This window comes from Chrysochloris asiatica, unplaced genomic scaffold, assembly GCF_000296735.1.
Source record: "Chrysochloris asiatica unplaced genomic scaffold, ChrAsi1.0 scaffold00072, whole genome shotgun sequence".
Lineage (NCBI taxonomy): Eukaryota > Metazoa > Chordata > Mammalia > Afrosoricida > Chrysochloridae > Chrysochloris > Chrysochloris asiatica.
Window position 1 is genome coordinate 7,222,069 of NW_006408590.1, and position 6,000 is coordinate 7,228,068.

The 6,000-nt window shown below is 56.9% G+C and overlaps 1 protein-coding gene across 1 annotated transcript in view; it reads right to left on the reverse strand.

Moving 5' to 3' along the window:
* Positions 1–5,454, reverse strand: part of PAX6 (paired box 6) — a 28,575-nt gene extending 23,121 nt beyond the window's left edge. The window contains exon 1 of the mRNA XM_006864861.1: positions 5,363–5,454. The gene's annotated coding sequence lies outside the window, so the exon portion shown is untranslated. The remainder of the gene's footprint in view (positions 1–5,362) is intronic.
* Between the last annotated feature and the right edge of the window lie 546 nt (positions 5,455–6,000).

A 6,000-nucleotide genomic window follows, 5' to 3' on the forward strand; every position in this document is an offset into this window, starting at 1 on the left:
CGGTATGACCGGGCCTGGGAGAGAGTCTCTGTGTGTTTGTGTGTGTGTCCTCTCCAGCGATGCCAGTGTGTCAAAGTGTGCGACTGGTTATCTGTGTGTGGTTCCTGCCTCTCCTCACTGCAACTCCCTCTCCTGGGTCGGCTTAGTCCACAGAGGCAGCTCCCCTTCAGCTGTTGCCAGAAAACCATGGAGGAAAGTAAGTAAATGGCTTTTCTCTTCTGACCACACACCAGAAGTCCATTTGTTGAATGCCGGACGATTAGGACACACCTCAGTACACTCCAAAGGCGCCCCTCGGCGCCTGTAGTTAAGGTGACAGGGGAGGGAGCGGCCGCCTCAAACTGCTCTGTCCACAGAGAGATCGTTCCGAGCCTGCGGGCCTGGTGCCCAGAGGGGGAAGGCCTGGGCAAACACTCCCCAGGTTCCAGGGAAGGGGAACGGGGTACAGGAGTTGAGGCCGAGAGGCCGTAATAAAGCCACCGCCGCTTACACTTGACTCCTCTTGACACGTGGGGAAAGTGCTGAAAGTCAGCGCTCAGCCTTCAGCCTGCGCGCCCTGGTCTCGGCGCAGCCAGGCCTCTCCGCCGCTGGCCCTCGGAGCTCGCTCGGCGAGGACGCTGCCGGCCTGGTGTGGGCCGTACACCCTCGTCCCACCCGAGACCCTGCACTGCTGGAACCTAGAAGACCCGCAGAGCACCGGAGGAGCGCAGATCTCTCTAGAGAGAGCCAGGACCCAAACCTCACGACCCGGACACCACCTCGGGTGGAAGGGGCGGTTGGGGCCCCCGACCAGCGGCCGATGGGCTCGGCTCCTTCTTGTAGCCCAGGAGCACTCACCGCCCGGAGGAACCCTAGGCCAGGAGCCTAGGAGCCGGCTCTGGGAGGCAGGGTTCGCAGCCTCCTGGGCGGCAATTCGTAGGACCGCGACTTTCGGAGGATCCTGGGAAGTGGATCAGTGGGCCTGGGTGGCAGACCAGCGATCGTTTGCGTTTTCTCTCCTTTTTTACTTCTTTAGCAAGCATTAAAGACGTTTGAACTCAAGTCCACTGGGCTGGAGGGGTGGGGGGTGAGGGGAGGACCAGTGACTCTGTCCGAACTGGAGGAGAATATCATTTTTACAACCTCTCAATTAGCGACCGAGTGGATTAGCACCTTCTTAAGCTTTGCCTCAGAAAGAAGCAGCCGTAATCTTGCTGCTATTTCCCCCCAGGGCACGGGCTCTTTGAATCGGCTCCTTCTCTCACCTTCAACCCCCACCTCACTTCACATAAAAGTTTTAACAACAACAACAAAAAAAATCATAAGGGGTGAGAAGCGAGGAGTAAGAAGTGAATGCCACTGACGTCATTGACTGGGGGCGGAGGCCTGGGGAGGGACTCTTGGAAACCCCTCTGCACAAATAAGAAACCAAAAAAGGCTTGGCTGCTTCCAATGTGTCAATATTTGGAGGGGTGGGGGGACTCAGTTCTGGAGGGAGGCAGAGTTTTCAAAGTTTAAGGAGACGAGGATGGAGAGTGAAAGATTGCTTTACGGTCTCTAAACTGGCCTTAAGGAGCACGGAGATGCCATTCTACCTCGTGGGGTGCCTAGCTCCATACAAGTACTTGCGTTGGGGGCTACACTGCCAGGTGGGGGACTGGGGTCCTGGCGTGGCGCCTCAGGGCCTAAGGTGAGCGCAAAATTCAGACAACTCCCGGGTCGCCATTTTAACTGCGCCCTCCAAACCACACCAGCCCCCTTGCTGCTCTCCAAGACACCGGGTGTTTGCTCTCCACTTTTCCCGCCTCTCCCCAGTTCCCTCACCCCACGACGCCCAAGAAGGGCACCTCTTTGGCCTTGTAGGCCAGCATGTTTCCGCAGAGGCTGGCGGGGTCGTCTCGCCTGGCAGGGGGAGGCTGTCTGTGCCCAGCGAGTCGCTGCGCTACCGAGAACGTCCGGAGCCTCAGGCCAAGGGTTAGTGCGTAAGTGAGAGGTGTGGGAGCATCTCACCCCACCGGCCCCAAGCATTCGCCTGCGCACCCTCCACCTCCGCTCTGAGGGCGGTGGTTTCCGAGGCACAGACGTGCCTCTTTTCGGGGAAGGCGCCTTGGCCCAGGGCTTCACAACCTAGAGTCCTGCTTTTCCTCACCCAGCAGAAGAGCCGTGCTGGAGCGCTGAGAAGGGTGGAGACGGCATTTCTTGGAAGAAGCAAGGACTACACAAGACACCTGCGTCACTGTGCCGAGCCCCAAACAGCTTGGTCTTTGTAGGCCCTGGGAAGGTGGGTTCACTAGACTGCGGGAGCTGACGAGAGGATCAAACGAGAGCAAAAAGCAAAGGCCCCCACCCTTGCCGCCCAGTCCAGGGTGCCTCCCTGTCTCTGGGAGCCTTTCTCCTTCCTCTCCTTTCTTCAGCAACCTGCCGGCTCTGGTTCACCCCACAGTCTGGCGGAACCCGGAGCTCGGGGAAGCAGGAGCCGAGAAGCCGGCGGGCGGCGCCTCCAGGCTGTGACTACTGGACTTGGAAGCGGTGGAGCCCTCGCTCTTTCTCGCCTTCTGCCAAAAGGCGAGTGAACCAGGGACCTCGAGGTTCGATCCTCTTCTATTCCTACCGGCTAGCAAGCCTCTCTCTCTCTCTAAATAGCAGGAAAAATGCTTTAAAAACCATTGTCTAGCCTTGTCTCCCAGTAAAAATTCCTCCAACTCTGGTGAGTCTAACTCACTAGTCTTTGCCTTCTGGTCCCTACATATTGTTGTCTTCAAAGGAACCGATATATAGTATAGGTCTCTTGCAATCAGTGTAACTCTGATTTTTCAAATAGGGTTTCTAGGAAAGTTTGTTTTCCTCTTTTTCTGTCTAACCCTTCAACCTCCGAAACAAGATTTCAGCTTCAAAGGAAAAGCAAGCCAAGAGCAATCCCTTCTCCCCCCCAGGTCCCCTGTCCTCTAAACAGCTGCCTGTTCCTAAGAATAGGGACCGAGTCCTGGTATCTGTCCTAGAGTTGAACTGGAGCACGCAGGCGGGGACTGGGGGCTTTGAGACTGGGCGGGGGTAGTAAATGTCACGGCTGGCTCGCTCGAGCAGCCAGGGAACCAGAGCTAAGCGCATCCTGACGGGCTTTTTAAATGGCATTGATTGGGACAAGCTGTTCCTAACCCTAGCAAGAGTTAATCTGCCTGTTAATCAAGGCACTAAGGGGCTCAATACGAATTTTATTAGCGACTGGAGAACAGAGGCGGCAGTGAGGGATCAAAAGCCGGGATCCCAGATATTTGTCTGCGCAGTCTCAAAAAAAAAAAAAAAAGTATTTTCAATTAGAGAACAGTTCGGCGCTTTTCATCACATCTCAACGCTGCCTCACAGATGGTGACTTACAAACCCCAAACCTCGCTAGCATGGTGGTGGGATGAGGTGGGGTGGGGTTGGGTGCAAGGGGCGGGGGAAGAACTGCGAATGGGCTCCCCTAAGAATCCTCAGCCTGGGGCCCTGAAGCCTCCAATACCTTCAGGGATAACAGAATGAAAAAAATAAATAAATAACGCCACCACTATCAGCATCTTCCTATCCTGGAGAGCCTTCCTTTTCTCTCCCCGACCCCTCCTGGGTTCAGGCTCCAGCGCAGGGAGGTGTCTAGCCCCCTCGCACCGCTGTGGGACCTGCGGGAAAGTTTTACGCTGCAAGGACTCTCCTTTCGCTCTCTCCCGCGCTGCCCCCTTCTTTCTGCCCGGGAGGGGCGTTTGGTTCCCTTTGGTTTTCCTTTCAAATTCTTAAATAAATCAATAAATGTCCAGGTCCTGGGAAAATCTTAATAGTAACTCATTCAATAATCCAAATTATGTGAGAGGGTCTGGGGGAAAAACAGAAAAAAGACATGCCAACTACATCTTCGTTCTGATCACCGAGGATTCGAGAGTGAGAAGGCTACAGAGGAGGTCCCCAGCTCGCCATGGGCGCGCCAGGCGAGGACTCTGGTCAGAGGTAATTATGTCACCGCGTTTTCTCTCCATGACAGCCGAATAAACACAATCTCCAATAAACATCTCTAATGAGGGAGGAGGCCCGGGGATGGATGGGTTTGATTTATGACTGGAGGAGAAGGTCCACTTCCCATTGCGAATCAGGCAACCTGCATGGATCCCAGCTCCGCCGGGGAAAGAGCCTGAAGAGGAGAGGACACGGGCCCAGGTAAGGCGCGAGCGCGCCGGGCAGTCACTTCGCTCATTTACCTCTTCATGGGCGAGGTGGGCAGGGGGCGTCCAACCGCGTGGTGCTGCTGGACGGGGGTTTCAAGCACGTGTCATAGGTGCCTGGCATCCAAATGTCCCCTGGAAGTGTCTCCAGAAGCTCTGGAGAGGGGGAGTCAGAGCGCTGGTTGGAGTAGGAGGGGGCGAGGCCAGGCCTGGCCTAGAGGCCGCACCAACATGTTGGGTGGGTGGGAGGGTGTCCCTTGCCAGTCTAAGTAAGCCCTCCTGGCCGTTTCCATCACTTAAAGCTGAATTCCCAGGACTTTATCTCCCGCGGACCCACGAGTTAGTCTAAGTTTGAGATCATCTCTTCCCTGACCTACTTTGGGGAAATTCCAGCACCCGATTCTGGCCATCAGGGGTGGGAGGGTGACCCAGCGCTGCCCTCTTCGGAGCTCAACAGCCCGGCTACCTAGGCGCCCACGAGCTTCCCGCCGAGGCAGCCGGCTCAGCGCCCGCTGTAACCCGAGCCCGCGTTCTACTAGCTCAGTGAGAATCGCTAATTATTAGGTCTTCCGAAGTGAAGCTCAAATCACACGCTGGGGGCTTTGCGCGCTGCCCAGCTCTGCTAGCCGCATTCTTTCGTCCTCCGCTCCTTTCTGAGAAAAGAAGGCCATCGCTACGACTTTGTTGCTGTACAATCATCTATACTTTGTAACCGCGGGAAACTTTTGCAGCACGTAGCTCGACCTGCGGTGGGGCGTTTCCACGAGCGTCAGGCGCGGTGGGGACCACTCCACGCGTGCTCGTCGTGAATTGCCATGCGGAGGAGAGCTGGGTGCAGACTGAATCCATTTCCCGCATTTCTCAGAATCTCGAAAGGCTTCCGCAGACGGTAACTGCAGATCCTCGTCCCACCCCCAGCTAAGGTTCCAAATGAAAGTCTACGCTGGAGACAAGAAAATTTTGCCACCTTTGCAGGACAACGCTCTCGAAGTAGACAAGACAGCCTCCCCCGCCCCCCACCCCAATCCCAGCCCTCAGTAACTCCCCTCAATTTTTGCATTCCTCCTTTAAAAACCCGAAACCGCGCCCCTAAGACCACTTGGGGAGGGCTCCGACTTGGGGGCGCCTGTCGCGGAGAGCCTAGAAGCGCCGCTGGCCGGGAGCTTGGCCCGGCCGGGAGCCTGGGCGGTTACCTGGGAGCGGAGGGCGGGGAGGCAGGTGAGCCTGGCGGCGCGGGTTCCCACACTTCTCACCGCCGTTCGGCAGCACAAGTGGCAGATCTGACAGCCGCGATGTACGCGAGGACCTGCCCCAGAGTTTAAATGTCAATGATAAGAAAAGAGGGTGATCCGGCAGCGCTAACTTTCCTTAATATCCAAGCCAGCGCCGCCCTCATTGGCTGCCCAGCCCACGTGACGTCACGGAGGCCAGAGTTGGGCTCCGCTCGGCGCCGGCGAGTGTTCCACCCGGCCTGGGACTCGCCCTCCCCATGCCGGTCTGACGGTTCGGTCTCCACCAGGCTCTTCTAGCCCAAGCCTGGGGCTGCCCGGCTCAGCTGAACCCCGCCTGCCCGGCCCTCTTTTAGAGGGTAGATAGATGGACCCCTAAGGAAGTAGTCCTGCTGAGTGCGCTCTCGCCACCCCACCAGACACGCGGGTTCCAGGTTTGCTCCTTTGAGTGCCTACCGTGTCTCACTCTCCTGGCCCCCGGGGAAGTCGCTTTATCAGAGAGATTCAGAGGCCGCGCCGAAATGTGTGATGGGGTCGCTCACAGGAACCATTTTAAGAAAGAACTGAAGACGTGATGGGTACCCCATCCTGGCCCTCGCAAC